The 22,333-nt window shown below is 41.7% G+C and overlaps 1 protein-coding gene across 5 annotated transcripts in view; it reads left to right on the top strand.

Moving 5' to 3' along the window:
* zbtb20 (zinc finger and BTB domain containing 20) overlaps positions 1–22,333 on the top strand; it is a 230,607-nt gene that overhangs the window by 49,549 nt on the left and 158,725 nt on the right. For all 5 annotated transcript variants that reach the window (XM_078409123.1, XM_078409120.1, XM_078409122.1 and 2 more), the window contains exon 2: positions 21,669–21,748. The gene's annotated coding sequence lies outside the window, so the exon portion shown is untranslated. The remainder of the gene's footprint in view (positions 1–21,668; positions 21,749–22,333) is intronic.

Raw genomic sequence — 22,333 nt, 5'->3', positions numbered from 1 at the left:
AGTCGGTCGCTAACCAGGGACCGAGAGCTCCACGATGTTAAAGTCCACAGGCTCCAGCGGTTGGAGTTCAAGTCGATCCCCGACAGGGGCCGCAAGCTCCACGATGGTAAGTCCTGCAGGCTCCTACGGCTGGGGCTCCCAAAGTCGCCCAGCAGAAGCCACCAGCTAGGCTGCGGTGCTTACGGAGATACGATACGGAAAAAAATCGCATATCTGTCGAGGTAAGAGATTTAAAAAAGTTTCCCCAACCCTCCCCCCACCCCCCACATAAAATAAGCTAAAGAACACTAAAAGTACATTTAACACATACTATAAACAACAAAGAAGGAATGGACACGCGACAGACTGTTGGCAAGGCAGCCATTACTGGCGCCACCCGGTGGTCTCGCCGATATACAGGAATTGACACCTGGATCAGCGGATACAGTAGATGAGGTTGGAGGAGGTGCAAGTGAACCTCTACCTCACCTGAAAAGACTGTCGGGGTCCTTGGACGGAGTCGAAGGGGGAGGTAAAGGGACAGGTGTTGCATCTCCTGTGGTTGCAAGCTAAAATACCCGGTGAGGGGTGGTTTGGGTGGGAAGGGAGTTGCGGCGGGAACGGTCTCTGGGAAAGCAGAAAGGGGTGGAGATGGGAAGATGTGGCCAGTGGTGGGATCTCGTTGGAGGTGCCAAAAATGTTGGAGGATTACATGCTGTATGCGACGGCTGATGGGGTGGAAGGTGAGGACAAGGGGGCTGTCCTTGTTACTAATGGGGGGGGGGGGGGGGGGAGAGGGGGAACAAGAGTGGAGCTGCGGGATATCGAGGAGAGCCTCATCTATAATGGAAGAGGGGAATCCCTGTTCCCTAAAGAATGAGGACATCTCCGATGACCTGGTATGGAAAACCTCATCCTGGGCACAGATGTGGAGTCGACTGAGGAATTGGGAGTAGGGGATAGAGTCTTTACAGGAAGCAGGTTGGGAAGAAGTGTAGTCTAGATAGCTATGGGAGTCAGTGGGTTTGCAATAGATGTCAGTCAATAGACTGTCTCCTGTGAAGGAGACACTGGGATCTAGAAACGGTGGGGAGATGTCGGCGATGGTCCAAGTGAATTTGAGTGCAGGATGGAGATTAGTCGTGAAGTCGATGAAGTCAGTGAGTTCTGCATGGGTGACGTCAATGCAGCGGAGGTAGAGTTTGGGGCCAGTGTATGCGTGGAACTGTGATTATTCGATGTACCCTACAAAGAGGCAGGCATAACTGGGGCCCATGCGAGTGCCCATAGCTACGCCTTGGATTTGGAGGAAGTGGGAGAAGTCGGAGGAGAAGTTGTTAAGGATAAGGACCAACTCTGCTAGGCAGAGGAGAGTGTTAGTAGATGGAAATTGGCTGGTTCTGCGGTCGAGGAAGAAATGGAGGGCTTTAAGACCTTCCTGGTGGGGGATGGAGGTGTAGAGTGACTGGACATCCATAGTAAAGATGAGGGAGTGGGGGGCTGGTAAACGAAAGTCATTGAAGAGACGAAGGGCACGTGATGTGTCTTGGACATAGGTAGGGAGGGATTAGACCAGGGGGGATAAGTCTATAATACCTCATATGTGGCAACAAGTAGATAGAGTGGTAAAGAAAACATATGGCATACTTTTATTGGTCGGGCAGTGAATATAAGTATGAAAGTCATGATGCAGCTTTATACGACTTTGATTAGGTGGCATTTGGAGTATTGCGTGCAGTTCTGGAGGCCTTGGAATGTGTGCAGAGGAGGTTGATCAAAATGATGCCCAGATCATGGGGTATTGCCGCCAGGGAGCAATAGGATTGCCTCAGATTGTTTTTTTCCGGAATGCCCAAGGGTGTTGGAGACCTGATAAAGTACGTAAAATTATGAGAAGCATAGCTACGGTAGACAGTGGGAAACATTTTCCCAGGATGAAAAATATCAAAAACTAGAGGGCATAGCTTTAAGGTGAGAGGAGCAAAATTTAAAGATGATATGTGGGGTAGTTTTATTTACACACAGGGTGGCGAATGCTTGGAATGCACTGCCAGAGTGGTGGTTGAGACAGATACAATAGTGGTGTTTAAGAGCCTTCTGGATAGGCATATGAATATGCAGGCAATGTGGGGATTTGGATCATGTGCAGGCAGATCAGAGCTGGTCATGGCATCATGTTCTGCACAGATATTTTGGGCCTAAGGGCCTGTTCGTGTGCTGTACTGTTCTATATTCTATTCTATTTAGTCCATCAAACATATTTTTCCAGACTCTACAATTATGATTTTCAGATTTCCGTGTAACTTTCTTGAAAGATCTGAAGTTTCCCATTATACCTGAAAGTACAAACAAACAGCTTTGAATTGAAGCCAAGCAGTCATATGTTCTTCAGTTAAAAACCTGCAGGTATCCTTCTGTGGAATAATACTGTTTCATAATCACAAAAGTTATCAAATTTCTTTAAATAGTTCCTCATTCATGTTACTTTGCAGTTTAATTGTTAATTGTATTCCTAAACAAAATGTAAAGATGTGCAGATGAGAGAAAGCTCAGAAGCTAGAGGGGGAGACAGCAAAGATGTTTCCTATTAACTGACCAGAGAAACATTTTTTGTGTGGAGGGAATGTACAGGTAACGTCACAGATTGGAACTCTTGGGACCCAAGATTGCAGCATCTGTAGTTTCTTGTATCAACATTTTTTTTGTTGAGTTAAAGTCCAAGTAATTGTTCAGTGGAGGGTAGGTGAACATAATTGAAATTCCAAGATAAGGCTTGCGGGAAATTAGACTTGGAGAAAATACCTGTGAGAAGGTTTTACAATGTTATTCATTTGAATAGCAGTTGTCCAGGAGGTGATGGGGACTAGCTTAGTTCAGGTAAAAATGAATTTTGTGAACATCTGAGTTTGCATGATTCTTCAACGTTTAACAATCTCTAGTGTTGGCAGTTAGTTTCACTGAATGATCAGTTGTGATCGGCACGTTTAATCGACATTGGTCTTTTTCTTCTGAATGTTTGTATAATGTTTGGGACACATGGCTTCACGGGTGTTTATAATTGCTCAGGTGTGTTTAAATGCCTCCTTAATGCAGGTTTAAGAGAGCTCTCAGCACCCAGTCTTTCCATCACCTTTGAAACTTTTATTGCTGTTTCTCAACACAAGGACCAAAGCTGTGCCAATGAAAGTCAAAGAAGCCATTATGAGACTGAGAAACACGAATAAAACTGTTAGAGACATTAGCCAAACCTTAGGCTTACCAAAATCAACTGTTTGGAACATCATTAAGAAGAGAGCACTGGTGAGCTTACTAATCACCAAGGGACTGGCAGGCCAAGGAAGACCTCCACAGCTGATGACAGAAGAATTCTCTCTATAATAAATAAAAATCCTCAAACACCTGTCCGGCCAATCAGAAACATTCTTCAGGAGTCAAGTGTGGATTTGTCAATGACCACTGTCCGCAGAAGACTTCATGAACAGAAATACAGAGGTTACACTGCAAGATGCAAACCACTGGTTAGCTGCAAAAATAGGATGGCCAAGTTACAGTTTGCCAAGAAGTACTTAAAAGAGCAACCACAGTTCTGGAAAAAGGTCTTGTGGACAGATGAGACGAAGATTAACATATCAGAGTGATGGCAAGAGCAAAGTATGGAGGAGAGAAGGAACTGCCCAAGATCCAAAGCATACCACCTCATCTGTGAAACACGGTGGTGGGGGTGTTATGGCTTGGGCATGTATGGCTGCTGAAGGTACTGGCTCACTTATCTTCATTGATGGTTCAACTGCTGATGGTAGTAGCATAATGAATTCTGGTGTATAGACACATCCTATCTGCTCAAGTTCAAACAAATGCCTCAAAACTCATTGGTCGGTGGTTCATTCTACAGCAAGTCAATGATCCCAAACATACTGCTGAAGCAACAAAGAAGTTGTTCAAAGCAAAAAAAAATGGTAAATTCTTGTGGCCAAGTCAATCACCCAATCTGAAACCAAATGAGCATGCCTTTTATATGCTGAAGAGAAAACTGAAGGGGACTAGCCCCCCAAAACTAACATAAGCTAAAGATGGCTGCAATACAGGGCTGGCAGAGCATCACCAGAGAAGTCACCCAGCAACTGGTGATGTCCATGAATCCCAGACTTCAAACAGTCATTGCATGCAAAGGATATGCAACAAAATTCTAAACACGACCACTTTCATTTACATGACATTGCGGTGTCCCAAACATTAAGGTGCCTTGAAATGGGAGGACTATGTATAAACACTGCTGTAGTTTCTACATGGTGAAACCAAAATGTATAAAAATGGCCTTTATTAAAATCTGACAATGTGCACTTTAACCACGTGATTTGTTTCTATTACAAATCTCAAATTGTGGAGTACAGAGGCAAATAAATAAATGATGGGTCTTTGTCCCAAACATTATGCAGGGCACTGTATTTTAAATGTTTCTGAATGTTAAATTATTACATGTGGTTAGTTATTAATATTAATTAAATTATATGTGTTTTTTTCCCGCAGTATTCCACACATCAATAATTTAGGATTACAGATATGCTTATTCATTCTGAGTAACAAAAAATCTTATTTCTATAACTTATCTTAATTTTACTTTTTTCAAATTTTTGAAATCTTTATAAATTTAATTTTCAGTAATGGTTGGATAAAACTAGGTCTCTAAGGTATTACGTGATTTCCATTAAGCTGGATTTGGCTTCCAACTCTTGTGCTGGGCGGTGCCTTGATGGTGTAATAGGCTGCGGTCTTAAAACTGGCGTTGTCCGACTGGCTGGAGTTTTCACGGATATCTTCAACCTCTCAGTTCTATGTCAGACGTCCCCACCTGCTTTAAAAAGACATCAATAATACCAGTGCCCAAGAAGAGCAAGTTGACATGCCTTATTGACTACCAACGGCCGCACTTGCCTCTGTTGTGATGAGGTGCTGGGACAACTTGGCTATGACGCGTGTCAATTCCTTCCTTAGTCGGATCTCAGTCCACTACAATTCACTTAGCATCACCTGTTGATCTGTGGTGACTGGATCTTGCTAGCTCTACACTCTGCCCTGGACTACTTGGACAACAAGAGCATATATGGCAGGGCTGCAGCTCAGTGTTCAACACCACCATCGCCTTTAAGCTTATTGTCAAACTCGGGGAACTGGATCTCTGCCTGCCCTTATGAAGTTAGATCTTTCACTGGCAGATTGGCGGGCCTCAATCAGTACAAATTGGCAACAACACATCGTTCTTGCTGGCCCTCAACATAGGGACACCTCAAGGCTGCGAGTTTAGTCCTCTGCTCTACTTTCACTACACCCAAGACTATGGAGCCAGACACAGCTCCAATGCCATCTTTAAATTCACCAGTGATACCTCTACTGTTGGATGAATACTGGTAAAGATGAGCCAGGGTCCAGGAGATATATTGATAATCTGATCAAACGGTGCTAGAACAACAATCTTGGTCTCAATATTCACAAGACCAAGGAGCTGATTGTTGACTTCAGGAAGTGAAAGCTAAGGATCATGAAGCTGTCTTCATTGCTAGGATGGTGGTGGAGAAAATCCTGGGCCCAGTACACCGATGCAATCACAAATTAAGCTTGTCAACATCATTACTTCTTCGGACGTTTGAGGAGATTTGGCATGTTGCCAGATACTCTTTTGAACTTCTATAGATCTACTCTAGAGAGCATACTGACTGACTACACATGTCCTGCGTCATTAACCTGACCCAATGAATGAAAGAAGCTGCAGAAAAAGTGGGCATTGCTTGGTCCATCACGGGCATCGATCGCCCCACCGTCAAAGCAATCCACACAAAGTGCTGCCTAAAAATGGCGGCTAATATCATCAACAGTTCACACCAGCCTGGCTAAGCTCTCATCTTGCTGCTACTGTCAGGAAGAAGATACAGGCGCCTGAGAACTGTTACCCCCAGGTTGAAGAATGGTTTCTTCCCATTAACCTCTAGAACCACACTGTATAATCCTAACCACAATCCTATCTCGGCACCGATGCACTATGAACTTTGTTGGATTGCAGTCCCTACTTTGGCTTGTACTGTTACAGTCTGGTTACCTATTATTACTGATTATTTATTATGTTTTTAATCAGTGCATGTTTATTTATTGTACCATTGCGTTAATCTGCATGCAATGCTGTACCAAGTAAGAATTTCATTGTTTTGTTCCTATATGGCAATAAACAATCTTTACTCTCAAACTGAAGCAGGCAATTCACCAAGTTTCACACCTGCTTCCATCAACATGTATTGATTTGCCAATTGTTAAAAATTGCCTAGGGGTTAGGCGTTGTGTGTCTACCATTGGCTTACCATCCAACGATCCATTCTAAAAATCAGTCTTCACCTGATGGAGCAGCAGCAGCATTGAACGTATAAAATCTGACACCAGCAACATTCAGCTGAAATTTTCAGTTGTGAGTTCATTACCAAAACAGTCTATAGCATGTGTAGGAAAGAACTGCAGGTGCTGGTTTAAATCAAAGGTAGACACAATGCAGGACAGGCAGCGTCTCTGAAGAGAAGGAATGGGTGACGTTTCGGATCGAGACCTTTCTTCAGACTGAAGAAGGGTCTCGACCCGAAATGTCTGTCTACAGTTTATAGCATGTTATACAATCACCAAGTGGTGCACCTTAGATAGTTCAGTTAAGTTATATGCTATAATCTTTTGCCAATGATCTTGCATTCCATAACCTTTAGTTCATGACCCACTTACCAGAGGGGAATGACCTATTTTCTGTCCACTTTATCAAACCTCCTATTGTCTTGAAACGTCACTTTTCCCCCTCTCTATTTTGACAACAACTTTACAGTTTCCATCTTCTCATAACCAAAGTCTCTTGAAATGGACAACAGAAAACCTTTTCTGTGTATTTTCCAAGATCATTACACCCAGAATTGCTCATTATTCTCCAGTTTTGGCTCAGCCAGCATTAATAAAGTTCTGGTACCATCTTTTTGCCCTTGTATTTTCTTTGAAATTAAGTGACCAATATGCTTTTTTTGTATCTACCTTATCAAGTTACTCTCTAACTTTTAAGCATTTGTGGAAATGACTCTGTGGAGTCTCAGAACATTTTTAAAAGCATTCTATTTGTGATGTATCTTTTTTTCTGATAGTACTATACTTAACTCTTCTCTGCAAGCTATTACATCCACCATACCTCTTTCCTATTTTTATTCATCCGGTCATCCTGAAATCTATAGTTATCCTATTACATCGTTTCTATGTTCCTAAGTGTTTGTGTTACCTTCATCTTAAAACTATCAGGAACAATTGATTAAAAATTGATCCCTAGAACATATCACTGTTAACTCCTTCAAATTGGAAGGGCACGGTGGCACAGCAGTAGAGTTGCTGCCTTACAGAGCTTACAGCATCAGAGTTTGATCCTTGTCTGTATGGAGTTTGTACGTTCTCTCTGTGACCAGCGTGGGTTTTCTTCGAGAACTTAGGTTGTCTCCCACACTACAAAGGCAGACAGGTTTGTAGGGTTAATTTGCTTGGTGTAAATGTAAAAATTGTCCCTAGTGTAGGAGTGTGTTAATGTGCGGGGATGGCTGGTCGGTGTGGACTCGGTAGGCCGAAGGGCCCGTTTCCATACTGTATCTCTGAACTAAACTAAACATTTATCTACCACCTCCTTACATTTCATTATGTTATTGAGCCATAAATGCCATAAACTCAATCCTAGTTTGGCACTCTGTCTCAGATCTTATGAAGAATTATCAACACCAATCTTAGTCCAACTCTGTCTCATCAAAGAATTCAATAATCAAAGCGACAAACTTTTGTAGGCATCTAGAATGTCGCCCAGGATTTTGCTATCAACTGAAGTGAAGGTGATTGCTATGATTTAAATGAAAGCGGTTCTTAAAGATCTGTCGAGTGTACTTCCCCTTTCCTGCTCCAGTAGGTGTTGTAAGGTGTCAGGTCAAGGCAATACAGGGTTCTAATGGCTCGGTTCAAATCATTAGGCCCAGCACCTGAAGGATTTTTCATAGGTAACGAACTAGAAAGTAAAATGCACAATTTTTAACTGATATTTGGAGCATTAAGCAGTGTAAAATGTGAAATAGATTGAAAACTAAATCAAAAGCTAAATCACAAACTTCCATTATACACAAAAATTGTGTATTTAAAATACATAATTCTGGGTGTAATTATCTTGGAAAATCCCCAGCTGAGGAAGACCTTGGGACCATAGGGTTTAGTAAAAACAAATTATGGCAATATGAAAATATGGAAATCACAGTTTTTCTTGAGAAACTTTACAAATATTGTTTATTTTTAAAATGGGACCTTCTTCATAAACAACTCGCTCATTCTACATTGCTTTATAAGATGATTATTTAAATATCTTCTTTCTGAGGCTACATATTATCAGGTAATTTGGCCTCTTAACCATTCAGTTAATCCATTTGTAGAAAGCTTTTTTTCCCCAATTATGAGCATAATGGGTCAGGGTTATGAAATAATACCACTTTTCTGAGGAAGTTGGTAATCTGAAGAAGCAGATGATTTTATGAAGAACATTTTCCATTCTTGAAATTAGTACTTTCTTTTAGCTGGAAACTGATTTTCCTTTCAGATTGATTATCTTAGTTTGTAGATAATGTGAAAAAAGAAACCATCATTTTTATTAGCCCTTTAGCACTTAAGAAATTATTAGTACATAGATCAAATATTAGCTCATTCTCCTGTCAAGTATTAGTTCATAGAAAACAGACATCGCTGTGTGCCTGCAGACTACATAATGATGTGAAAGTCGTGGATGGTTTAATATTATAGAGCTGAAGAGTTGGAGTACTCATTTCCATCATTGAAGAGAGAGCAATTGACACCTTTCTTCTTTGTGCATCTTCCCAGTTGGCGAAGACGGTAGAAGCTCATTAGTACATGGATCGATTAGCAGAATGTGCAGGCACATTACCTCACATTTCTCCTAGACAACCTGTATCTGTAATGTGTTTTGATTTTTAAAAGTGCAAATGAGGAGTTAGTGATGGAATAATAGTGAAGAATCTGAAGTCACCCTATAAATAATTACTTAAAGTTACAATTGCATTTCGAAAAAGAGTGACGAGAGGTTTTCCAAGTTTACTGTAGCCGTGAAAGTGAAGTAAAGATATAGTACTTTTAAAGTATTAACCTGAAAATACCGAGGCCTAAAACAGATAATTAATGACATCAAGAAATAAAAAATAAAAATGAAAGATGCTACCAATATGGCTTAGTTATGACCTGTAAAATGGAAAATAAGGCCAGAAATACTACAGAAAGGACATCGTGTGTACTGCCATAGTCATCCAGCATGGAAGCAGGCTCTTTGGCCCAACTTGCTCCCAACCAACAAGCCCCATCTACACTAGTCCCATCTGCACGTGTTTAGCCCATATCCCTCTAAACCTTTCCTATCCATGTACCTATCCAAATGTCTTTTAAATGTTGTTACAGTTCCTGCTTCAACTGCCTCCTCTGGCAGCTTGTTTGATAGACCCACCACCCTCTGTATGAATTTTTACCCTCTCACCATAAACCTATGTCCTTTAGTTCTTGGTTCCCCTACTCTGGATAAAAGATTATGTGCATTCAGTATCCCAGTTTGAATTGTCCTTGTCTCCCAACTAAAAACAATGTTAACTGCCATAAATGTGTAGCATCTGGGTGGGACCTGGATGAATGATGGGATCAAGTCTATCTCCTTGGGCAATGAGTTTGAATGATTAAGAAAAAAGATGAATAATAACAAGGAATAAAAGTGGAAGTTGAGTCAAATAGAACACAGAGGGTAAAAGGGAAAAATAAGATTTGTTGAAACACAGTAATGGAGGAAAGAACATATAAACAATTTGAAGAATGAGTTTTGACAACTTAAATATTTATGGCTGGAACTTGAATTGCATTAAAATAATTTATTTCTTAGATTTCACAAAAACTTTGTTATGAGCCCAACTGGCAATCCTTAAGCAAATGTAATAATTTCTTGAGGCTGATGAAAAAGATGCTTTCTTCCTACCCCCCCCCCCCCCCCCCCGGAAGAGTTAAAAGATCTTATGGATACATTTCCAGGATAAAGAAAAGAATTGAGCAAGTGATTAGATGGGATGAAGTGGAGGGAGGCCATGGCTCAATTACCGCAATAAGGAAAGGTGGATTTGTTTCTGGCAACATCACCTTCACCAGGCAATGTCATCTTCAACTGCACAATTTTCCCTCTGTGCTGCCTGTATTCTGCATTCTGGTATTTTTCTCTTTGCACAACCTGTGATAGTACACAAACAAAAGCTTTTCACTATACCTCTGCACACATGACAATTACACCCCTCCCAACCCTTCCGAATTTGGCGGGAAGTTTCCGCCTTCTTATTCCATTCCGATCACGCCTCACATTTTTCCGCAAAACAGTCGGTAATATTAATTTGTCAATTCGGTCGCTAGGGGTTCCGCGAGACATCACCCCGCCCTGGAAGTCTCCCCGAAAATGTGACTCCTAGGCTGGGCAAGGCAGCCAATCTCAAACTCATCGGGACTTACATGCCCGATCGGTGGGTTGAATTTGCAACCTGCGGCCGGGGCTCTGGAACTCCAGCCCAGCTGGAGCCAGCACATCTATCCCCATAGCCGACTTTCTTGGCCGGTTGGATAAACCAGCAAAGCTCTGGAACCAAGACTGCCAGAAAATCAGTGGTGGAACTGTAATGAGTAAATATTAAATTTAAGTGCAAGATTATATAACAAAATAAATTAAAATAATTAAAATGTTATTAGTATACAGTGACATATTCACATTATTTGGTAATGTCCGTTTTTACTTTGAAATGCACTAAAAGAGGCTTGAAACTGGTAATTTTGCGTGTAAATTTTCCAATTTTTTGTCCCTCGCTGTACGCTTCACGCAAACACTCAGCACTTTTCCTCTTTTTTCACCTCACTCACATGCCTAAAAACTATAATAATCATAGGGAATATATTTAGCGATGTGTATATGGCACCAGTGTGAAATGGCCTTTAGTGGTCAGTAGACAGGAGCTGTACGTGACAAATTTTTATGTAGGGGTTCCCTGAGACATGAAAATTATTTCAAATGTTCAGCAAGGGTAAAAAGGTTGAGAAACGCTGTGCCAGATGGTTTAGGAGTGATCAAAATTACCGACTGTTTTCGGATGGTCAATATCGATGCGTTGTATTTCGATCCTTGTTAGCACAGTCACAGACTCGTGCTATGAAATCTTTCCATATGCTTAGTCGAGTCGCAAATATAAACTGTTTCTTCATAACTTAGTCACACATTTTATGACCATTGTTCTTTTATTCAATACCAAGAGAATTGGGATGTGTAATGGAAAAAGCAAAGTAGAAAAAACAAAACAAAAGCCAATTTTTTCTTTGAGTTGCAAAAAGCATCTCTGTGCAATAACCTTTCTATAAATAGCAGAATATACTCGTGATAGGCCTGACATTGTACATGTAGTCCAAGAACTACAGACTGTTGCAAATAATAATTGTTTTTCACACATGTATGTAGTGCAATGCGTATGCGCATTTGGCGGGCATACTTTTCTTTGCTGAAAAGTTGCATTACGTGCCATATTATGTATTTTGGTGTAAAATTCTGAGTTTTGGACATCAAAATTATGAATTTGTAAAATCAAATGTTGGAAGGTCTGCAATTATACTGATAGTGCATTGGACATTCGATGTGCCTTGCCAGCAGTCACAAACTTTATTTTCAGAAACTTTAAATCAGAAACTTTATGCATAGTTTTTCTTTAAATTATAGTATAATTTTTAAAAACCTGAGCACAGACTTTACCAGGGGTGGTGGTAGAAGTGGGCACATTAGTGGCATTTAAGAAGCTTTTAGATAGGCACAGAATGGAGGGACGTGGATCATGTGCAGGCAGAGGTGATACTGTAAGTCTCATTTGGCATCATGATCGACATGTGCAATATGGGGAAAAATGCCATAATTTAGTTCTAAAGAAGTAGCTGCGACTTTGTTTGAAAATGGAAGCTGCAACATTGATTAACTTGTCTATGTGTTCTTGATTATTTATTCTGATGTTTGTGAACGACGAAGCAAATGTGAAAGTTAAAGCAAGCAAGTCCAACAGGAAGGCCTGGTGGTAGCAGCAGAAGAGGGAAGGCTGCTAGGCTAAACTGCATTTACTTATTGCAATAGTCTTGTAGTCGAGGACGAACTTAGAGCATGGATTGGCATATGAAATTGTGACATAACAATTCCGTAAAAGCATGGTTTAACTTTACCAAAGGGGTGTGAGAGAATGCTGTGCACTCAGTTTCACTGAGACATGGACAGGTGAAGGTACATCGGAGAGCTGAGAGCTGAACCCAGAGCCGCGACAAGGTGAGAGATCGCAGCACCCCCTCGCAAACAACAAACTTCCCTCCACAAATGTTATTGGGGAAAAGGGAGAGGTAGTGTCATCTGCATTGAGGCAAACACATGGTGTTCCATCTTCTGCGATTCCTGTTCTCTATACCTGGAACATACTAGCAGCGAAGTGCCAACCCTTCTAAATCTAAGGAATTGATCGCTGCCATCATGACTGCAGTCTACATCCTGTCCAGGCAGATGCTCTGATAGCAATGGAGGAGCTAGATCTCACCCAGTCAATAAACACCAAAGTGTGTCCCCTCATGCCACCTTCATCATAGCTGTGTACTTTCACAGCGCTAGTTTGAAGAAGACATTTCCAAATCAACGTGCTTTCTGCAACACCAGAGGATCCAATGCCTTTGCTGTTCCATCATCAGAGATGCCGATCCATTCCTCGATGACACTTTGCAACATTGGAGCACCTGGCTATGCCCCATTTTCCTCCGTGTAGGCAACGACTGAGAAGTGCTGCTCCATTGGTGAGGATTGTACAGAGCTGATCAGGGGAGGCAGTGAAGCGACTTTGCATCTGCTTGGTATCGGTAGACTGAGCAATATTCAAGGACACTGCAACGGTCCTGAATGAAAATGCCATGGTGGTTATTGAATTCATAAGGAATTATTTGGAGGAGTGTGTTCCTGTGCAGACTGAATGGCTGGTGTTTTCACTGAGATCTTCAACCTCTCGCAGTCTGAGGACTGCACCTGCTTTAAAAGGACAAGAAGTGAGCAAGAAAAACAAGGTGACACCCGCATCTGTTGTGATGAAGTGAATTGAGTGGAACATTCAGCGATCTGAAAACTGTGAGGAAGATGATATTGCTGAACTTGGTGCTGTGTGCATTCAAGCTTTTGTATCTTGTGGTCGATGTGAGAACAGGGAATGACTGGGGTGTAAATGGTCCTTCATGATGTTGGCTGCTTTGTAGCACTATGCACTCGGTTTACTTTCTCTTTTGCACAACCTGATATACCTGATATGGTATAATTTGCCTGTATACATTCAAAACAAAGATTTATAACAACTATAAACAGGTGATGATAATTAAATCAAAATTGATGATATAGACCAGGGGCCTCCAAACGTTTCAGCATGAGGGCCACATTATATATTTGGCACATGTTTGTGGGCCGTAGGAAAAAATGAAGAAGTGTGAGTTTTATAAATTTAATGAACTCAAAGTTTAGACTAGGTTATGTTAGATTAGATTAGGAAAGGTTAAACTAGGTTAGATTAGGTTAGTTTACATTAGGTTTATATGGCAACAGATAAATAATATTCAATTTTTAAAAGCTTGAAATATTGGAATATATATCTACCGTAGGTATACAATTATTTATAAAACAGAAAAAATACAGTGACCACCACTGGGGGAGAGAGAGAGAGGGGGGTAGAGAGAGGGGGCGAGAGAGAGAGAGTGGGGGGGGGGGGGAGAAGAGAGTCGGGGTAGAGGGATCAGCGGGTGAGAGCAGTAGTGCAGGGAGGGGGTGGGTGTCAGAGGGTCCGGTGAAGGAGCGCCGCCACTTGCAGGGGCTGCTCCCTCCCTTCCTCCCTCTCTCCCCTCTCTCCCCTCTCCCTCTCTGCCAGAGCCAGCGAGATCTGCGCCACTGCTCCACTCTCTTCCCCGGCCTCGCAGCGAAATAAGAACAAACACAAGTGTAGTTGTTGTTCAGAAGCCCCACATCCCCGGGGTGAGCGGCGGCAGCGAGGAGGGAAGTTTCACGTGTTGGTTCTTATTTTGCTGCGTTAGAGGGAGACGGGGCCGGGGAAGTATGGAGGAGCGGTGCAGATCTCTCTGGCTCTGGGAGAGATGGAGAGGGGAGAGAGAGTGGCGGCGTTCCTTCACCGGACCCTCTGACCCCCTCCCCCTCCCCGCGCTCCTGCTCTCACCCGCTGCTCCCTCAACCCTTCCCCCTCCTCTCCTGGGGTGAGCGGCGGCGGTGACGAGGAGGGAAGTTTGTTGTTTGCGAGGGGGTGCTGCGATCTCTCGCCTTGTCGTGGCTCTGGGTCGGTTTGCGATCAGCTCTCCGATGTACATTCACCTGCCTCCAGTCCCCGCCACCTAAGAGCTTGCTGCGGGCCGGATAAAATATCCTGGCGGGCCGGATGTGGCCCGCGGGCCATAGTTTGGAGATCCCTGATATAGTGGACAGTGAAGATAATTACAACCAGATATTCTTTCTTACACGTGTGGAGTTTGTATGTTCTCCCTTTGACCGCGTGGGTTTTCAATGGGTGCTCCGGATTCCTCCCACATGCCAAAGACTGGTAGAATTTAGGGAGTGTTGTGGGGGGAGAAAAAGGGGTTTCGTTTAGAGATACAGCGTGAAAACAGGCCCGTCGGCCCACCGAGTCGATGGTGACCATTGATCACCCACATACTAGTTCTATGGGTTCAAAGAGGTTAATTGGCTTCTGTAAATTACTCCTAGTACGTAGGACATAAAACCAGTGTATGGGTGATTGATGGTCGGAGTGGAATTGGTGGGCCGAAGGGCCTGTTTTCACACAGTGTCTCTAAAGTAAGCTGCTTCTTATGTTCCCCTCCCTGCTCCCCCCACCGCTCTCCCTAGATTCTACCTGTCCCCTCCACACTGTGGACAAGTTACAACGGCAAATTAATTTACCAGCCTGCACATTTTCGAGATTTGGGAGGAAAGTTGAATACCCAACAAAAATGTGTGAGATTGCAGTGAATATGCAAGCTGCACAAAGACAGCACTGAAGGCTGGGATTCAACATGGGTCACAGGTGGTGTGAGGTAGCTGTTTGACGAACTGCGCTGTTGCACACAAAGAAGGAATCACTTTCAAGTCAAAACTGTGCACTCAGGAATCACTTTCAAGTCCAAAAAATTGTATCCCCTGGATAAAAGTTCCTCGCTTTCGACGTGAAAGATGATAGATTTTTTGGGGGGTGAGAATAAAGGCATGCTGGGCTGTCTTGTTCTATAAAAATTAATGCATGCACCAAAGGTTGCCTTGCTGAAATCACATCTGTGGGGGTTGAGCATGTTTTTTTTGCTATATTAAGTTGAACCAAAGTGGCTCATTTCAGTGCTATGATTTCTGTATGGTGGGTCATCTCATACAGTTTATCAATGCTTAATTGAGTTTAACTGAGCACTAAGGTGTTGATCCACTTTGAAAAAAATCATCTTTTCAAAAGTAAACATGCAGTGTAACCTATCATATGACTTCATTGTAAAATATATTTGTCCAGTTTCTAATTGACAAATACAGTGCCCTCCATAATGTTTGGGACAAAGACCCATCATTTATTTATTTGCCTTTGTACTCCACAATTTGAGATTTGTAATAGAAAAAAAATCACATGTGGTTAAAGTGAACATTGTCAGATTTTAATAAATGCCATGTTTATATATTTTGGTTTCACCATGTAGAAATTACAGCAGTGTTTATACATAGTCCCCCCATTTCAGGGCACCATAATGTTTGGGACACAGCAATGTCATGTAAATGAAAGTAGTCATGTTTAGTATTTTGTTGCATATCCTTTGCATGCAATAACTGCTTGAAGTCTGTGATTCATAGGCTTCACCAGTTGCAGGGTGTCTTCTCTGGTGATACTTTGCCAGGCTTGTATTGCAGCCATCTTTAGTTTTCTCTTCAGCATATAAAAGGCATGCTCAATTGGGTTCAGATCAGGTGATTGACTTGGCCACTCAAGAATTGACAATTTTTTAGTTTTGAAAAACTCCTTTGTTGCTTTAGCAGTATGTTTGGGATCATAGTCTTGCTGTAGAATGAACCGCTGGCCAATGAGTTTTGAGGCATTGTTTGAACTTGTGCAAATACGATGTGTCTATACACTTAAGAGTTCATTTTGCTACTACCATCAGCAGTTATATCATCAATGAAGAAAAGTGAACCAGTACCTTCAGCAGCCATACATGCCCAAGCCATAACACCCCCACCACCGTGTTTCACAGATGAGGTGGTATGCTTTGGATCTTGGGCAGTTCTTTCCCTCCTCCATACTTTGCTTTTGTCATCACTCTGATATAAGTTAATCTTCGTCTCATCTGTCCACAAGACCTTTTTCCAGAACTGTGGTTGCTCTTTTAAGTACTTCTTGGCAAACTGTAACCTGGCCATCCTATTTTTGCAGCTAACCAGCGGTTTGCATCTTGCAGTGTAGCCTCTGTATTTCTGTTCATGAAGTCTTCTGCGGACAGTGGTCATTGACAAATCCACACCTGACTCCTGAAGAGTGTTTCTGATCTGTCGGACAGATGCTTGGCGATTTTTCTTTATTACAGAGAGAATTGTTCTGTCATCAGCTGTGGAGGTCTTCCTTGGCCTGCCAGTCCCTTTGTGATTAGTAAGCTCACCAGTGCTCTCTTTCTCCTTAATGATGTTCCAAACAGTTGATATTGGTACGCCTAAGATTTGGCTGATGTCTCTAACAGTTTTATTCTTGTTTCTCAGTCTCAATGGCTTCCTTGACTTTCATTGGCACAACTTAGGTCCTCGTGTTGATAAAAAGCAATTAAAGTTTCCAAAGGTGATTTAAAGATTGGAGGAAAGACTAGGTGCTGAAAATTCTCTTATACCTGCATGAAGAAGGCAATTAAACACACCTGAGCAATTACAAACACCTGTGAAGCCATGTGTTCCAAACATTATGGTGCCCTGAAATGGAGGGACTATGTCTCAACACAGCTGTAATTTCTACATGGTGAAACCAAAATGTATAAAAATGGCCTTTATTTTTTTTTCTATTACAAATCTCAAATTGTGGAGTACAGAGGCAAATAAATAAATGATGGGCCTTGGCAAAATCAGGTTGGAAATGGACCCCAGGAAAGAGAGTTTGTAGAGTGCCTTCGAGATGGATTCTTAGAATAGCTTGTACTGGAGCCTACCAGGGAGAAGGCAATTCTGGATTTAGTGTTGTGTAATGATCCTGATCTGATAAGGGGACTAGAGGTAAAAGAGCCATTAGGAGGCAGTGATCACAACATGATAAGTTTTACTCTGCAAATGGAAAGGCAGAAGGGAAAATCGGAAGTGTCGGTATTACAGTATAGCAAAGGGGATTACAGAGGCATGAGGCAGGAGCTGGCCAAAATTGACTGGAAGGAGGCCCTAGCAGGGAAGACGGTAGAACAGCAATGGCAGGTATTCCTGGGAATAATGCAGAGGTTGCAGGATCAATTTATCCCAAAGAGGCGGAATGACTCTAAGGGGAGTAAGAGACACCTGTGGCTGACAAGGGAAGTCAAGGACAGCATAAAAATTAAGGAGAGGAAGTATAACATAGCAAAGAAGAGTGGGAAGACAGAGGATTGGGACTCTTTTAAAGAGCAACAAAAGTTAACTAAAAAGGCAATACGGGGAGAAAAGATGAGGTACGAGGGTAAACTAGCCAATAATATAAAGGAGGATAGCAAAAGTTTTTTTAGGTACGTGAAGAGGAAAAAAATAGTCAAGGCAAATGTGGGTCCCTTGAAGACAGAAGCAGGAGAATTTATTATGGGGAACAAAGAAATGGCAGACGAGTTAAACCGTTACTTTGGATCTGTGTTTACTGAGGAGGATACACACAATCTCCCAAATGTTCTAGGGGCCGGAGAACCTAGGGTGATGGAGGAACTGAAGGAAATCCACATTAGGCAGGAAATGGTTTTGGGTAGACTGATGGGACTGAAGGCTGATAAATCCCCAGGGCCTGATGGTCTGCATCCCAGGGTACTTAAGGAGGTGGCTCTAGAAATAGTGGAAGCATTAGAGATCATTTTTCAATGTTCTATAGATTCAGGATCAGTTCCTGTGGATTGGAGGATAGCAAATGTTATCCCACTTTTTACGAAAGGAGGGAGAGAGAAAACGGGTAATTATAGACCAGTTAGTCTGACATCAGTGGTGGGGAAGATGCTGGAGTCAATTATAAAAGACAAAATTGCTGAGCATTTGGATAGCAGTAACAAGATCATTCCGAGTCAGCATGGATTTACGAAGGGGAAATCATGCTTGACAAATCTACGGGAATTTTTTGAGGATGTAACAAGGAAAATTGACAGGGGAGAGTCAGTGGATGTGGTGTACCTCGACTTTCAGAAAGCCTTCGACAAGGTCCCACATAGGAGATTAGTGGGCAAAATTAGAGCACATGGTATTGGGGGTAGGGTACTGACATGGATAGAAAATTGGTTGACAGACAGAAAGCAAAGAGTGGGGATAAATGGGTCCCTTTCGGAATGGCAGGCAGTGACCAGTGGGGTACCGCAAGGTTCGGTGCTGGGACCCCAGCTATTTACGATATACATTAATGACTTAGATGAAGGGATTAAAAGTACCATTAGCAAATTTGCAGATGATACTAAGCTGGGGGGTAGTGTGAATTGTGAGGAAGATGCAATAAGGCTGCAGGGTGACTTGGACAGGTTGTGTGAGTGGGCGGATACATGGCAGATGCAGTTTAATGTAGATAAGTGTGAGGTTATTCACTTTTGAAGTAATTATAGAAAGGCAGATTATTATCTGAATGGTGTCAAGTTAGGAAGAGGGGATGTTCAACGAGATCTGGGTGTCCTAGTGCATCAGTCACTGAAAGGAAGCATGCAGGTACAGCAGGCAGTGAAGAAAGCCAATGGAATGTTGGCCTTCGTAACAAGAGGAGTTGAGTATAGGAGCAAAGAGGTCCTTCTACAGTTGTACCGGGCCCTGGTGAGACCGCACCTGGAGTACTTTGTGCAGTTTTGGTCTCCAAATTTGAGGAAGGATATTCTTGTTATTGAGGGCGTGCAGCGTAGGTTCACTAGGTTGATTCCCGGAATGGCGGGACTGTCGTATGTTGAAAGGCTGGAGCAATTAGGCTTGTATACACTGGAATTTAGAAGGATGAGGGGGGATCTTATTGAAACATATAAGATAATTAGGGGATTGGACACATTAGAGGCAGGAAACATGTTCCCAATGTTGGGGGAGTCCAGAACAAGGGGCCACAGTTTAAGAATAAGGGGTAGGCCATTTAGAACGGAGATGAGGAAGAACTTTTTCAGTCAGAGAGTGGTGAAGGTGTGGAATTCTCTGCCTCAGAAGGCAGTGGAGGCCAGTTCGTTGGATGCTTTCAAGAGAGAGCTGGATAGAGCTCTTAAGGATAGCGGAGTGAGGGGGTATGGGGAGAAGGCAGGAACGGGGTACTGATTGAGAGTGATCAGCCATGATCGCATTGAATGGCAGTGCTGGCTCGAAGGGCTGAATGGCCTACTCCTGCACCTATTGTCTATTGTCTATTGACCCAAACATTATGGAGGGCACTGTCAGGAACAGCACTTGAATTGCTACAGCAGTAATGAAAAAAAATAATTGATGTAACTTTGGTCAGGAAGCCTTAAATGTCTGTCTGGTAGTGTGAACTGCGAGGAGGATGTTAGGTTGCAGGGTGACATGGACTGATTGAGTGAGTCGGCAGATGCAGTATAATATAGATACATGTGAGGTTATCCACTTTGGCGGCAAAAACAAGGAGGCAGATTATTATCTCACTGGTGTCAGATTAGGTAAAGGAAGTGCAACGAGACCTTGGTGTCCTTGTACACGAGTCACTGAAAGTAAAGTATAGCAGGCAATGAAGAAAGCTAATGGCATGTTGGCCTTCATGATGAGAAGATTTGAGTATAGGAGCAAAGAGGTCCTTCTGCAATTGTATAGGGCCCTGGTGAGACCACATCTGGAGTATTGTGCGCAGTTTTGGTCTCCTAACTTGAGGAAGGACGTCCTTGCAATTGAAGCAGTGCAGCGTAGGTTCACGAGGTTAATCCCTGGGATGGAGGGACTGTCATATGAGGAAAGTTTGGAAGACTGAGGTTGTATTCACTGGAGTTTAGAAGGATGAGAGGGAATCTTATAGAGACGTATACAATTAGAACCAGGGGCCACAGTCTAAGAATAAAGGGAAGGCCATTTAAAACTGAGGTGAGAAGAAACCTTTTTACCCAGTGAGTTGTGAATTTGTGGAATTCTCTGCCACAAGGCAGTGGAGGCCAATTCACTGGATGAATTTAAAAGAGAGTCGGATAGAGCTCTAGGGGCTAGTGGAATCAAGGGATATGGGGAGAAGGCAGGCACGGGTTACTGATTGTGGATGATCAACCATGATAACAATGAATGGCGTTGCTGGCTCGAAGGGCCAAATGGCTTCCTCCTGCACCTATTTTCCATGTTTCTATGTTTCTAGTTTTACTTGAGAACATTCTGATGTAATAATGTTGACTATTTGGAAATGTGAATAAAGGTAGATGCCTTTTGGGTACTTTTTACATTATGTTTACGTTGAGCTGCTTAATTACAGTTGCAAAGTAAGAAGGTAGTTGAGTAGTTTGTTATTTCATTCTCGAAGCTGTAATGGTGCAATAATCACCTCAGGCATCTGTCTCCTTTAATATTAAATCATAACCATCAAAACATTTTTACCAAATCTACTTGAAACCATTTTTTAAGACTCTCTTCGTCATTTCTGTACTTTTTCCAGAACAGTAATTGAGAAATGCTTTGGGCCAGTTGGGGTCATCATTGGATGTGAAAGTCTCAGTATGTGGACTATACACATTAAACAAGTTGGAAGACTGATATATAATCAAACAATAATGCTGCATATTTTGATTGCTTTCTCCTTGAGAAGTGGAATATTTTGCATCTTCATTCGACATTAGTAATATTATGTCCACCCATCATTATCTAATAAATCATTAAAGAACTGCATTAAAAAGGATTCATAATTTGATTCAGGTCAACTTGAAGATTAAGAGTGTTAATTCTCTCTTTGTAGCTGCTTGTCTCTTGGCCTGAGGGTTGATATGAATTAGAAAATACATGGTAGTCAATGACAACCCTGATTGATTCAATTGCAGAGTTACCGAGACAGCATCAAGATAACGATCAACTGTTTTTCTTTATTTTCAGATTGTGGGCGTTGCCAGGAACACTGGCAATGTATTGTCTTTGATAAGGTTGTGATGGTTTTTTTAAAATCATTGCAGTTGGCATTGCAAAGATGGTTGCATTTTGCTGTTAAGTTGCAAGTTACAGTATTTTGTTCTGAATTTTATTTACATAATCACGTTACCAAATAATCCAAATATATATATATATATATATATATATATATATATATATATATATATATATATATATGGCAAGCAAAACTGAAATGTAAACACAATATAAGTTTAAATGAGGTGAGTTTTGAAATAATATAGAATTCACAATTCTTTTGCAGATTATGTGATGACAAAGTTGAATGTAATTTGGAATAGTATTAAAGAGAATATAACATTGCTTGAAGATACACTTGGTACAGTAAGTACAATTTTATATATATTTCAGTTAAAGATTTCAGTATTGTAATGGTTGCTGTATATATTTTGTTTGTCTAGCAAGACTCTGTTCCCAGCATTTAAATCTTAATTATACATCTCTGCCAGTATCCGTCCATTCTCACTGGTTTCACATACCGTCCCAGTGACACTCGACCATAAATGTGTCCTCTCATCATCATCAAAATAATTTCCACAAAAATGTACCACTTTATTCCTAAATTAACTCTCAACCTTTCAGACCACTTTTCAAAAGATAAAATCAACCATGTAATATCTATGGAATTCAGAAAAATATTCAGATAATATATTTTGAAGCTGAAAATATTGCCAGTGCTTCCAGAATTGTATATAATGAAAGTGCAATTTGACTTATTTGATCATCATAAATCAGTGGTCCTTTTAAAATATTCATTGCATAAAATAACACCTTTTGATTTCCCATGTGTAATGCCATTTGGGATCCACATTTGTTAATATGTATGTTTGTAGTTGCATCAAGGATAGTTTTGTACACTAGAACAGTGACAGCATTTCCATAATATTTTGGCTGTAAAGTATAATGGGT

Source organism: Rhinoraja longicauda, chromosome 12, assembly GCF_053455715.1.
Source record: "Rhinoraja longicauda isolate Sanriku21f chromosome 12, sRhiLon1.1, whole genome shotgun sequence".
Taxonomy (NCBI): domain Eukaryota; kingdom Metazoa; phylum Chordata; class Chondrichthyes; order Rajiformes; family Arhynchobatidae; genus Rhinoraja; species Rhinoraja longicauda.
This window is presented reverse-complemented; position numbering and strand designations above follow the sequence as displayed.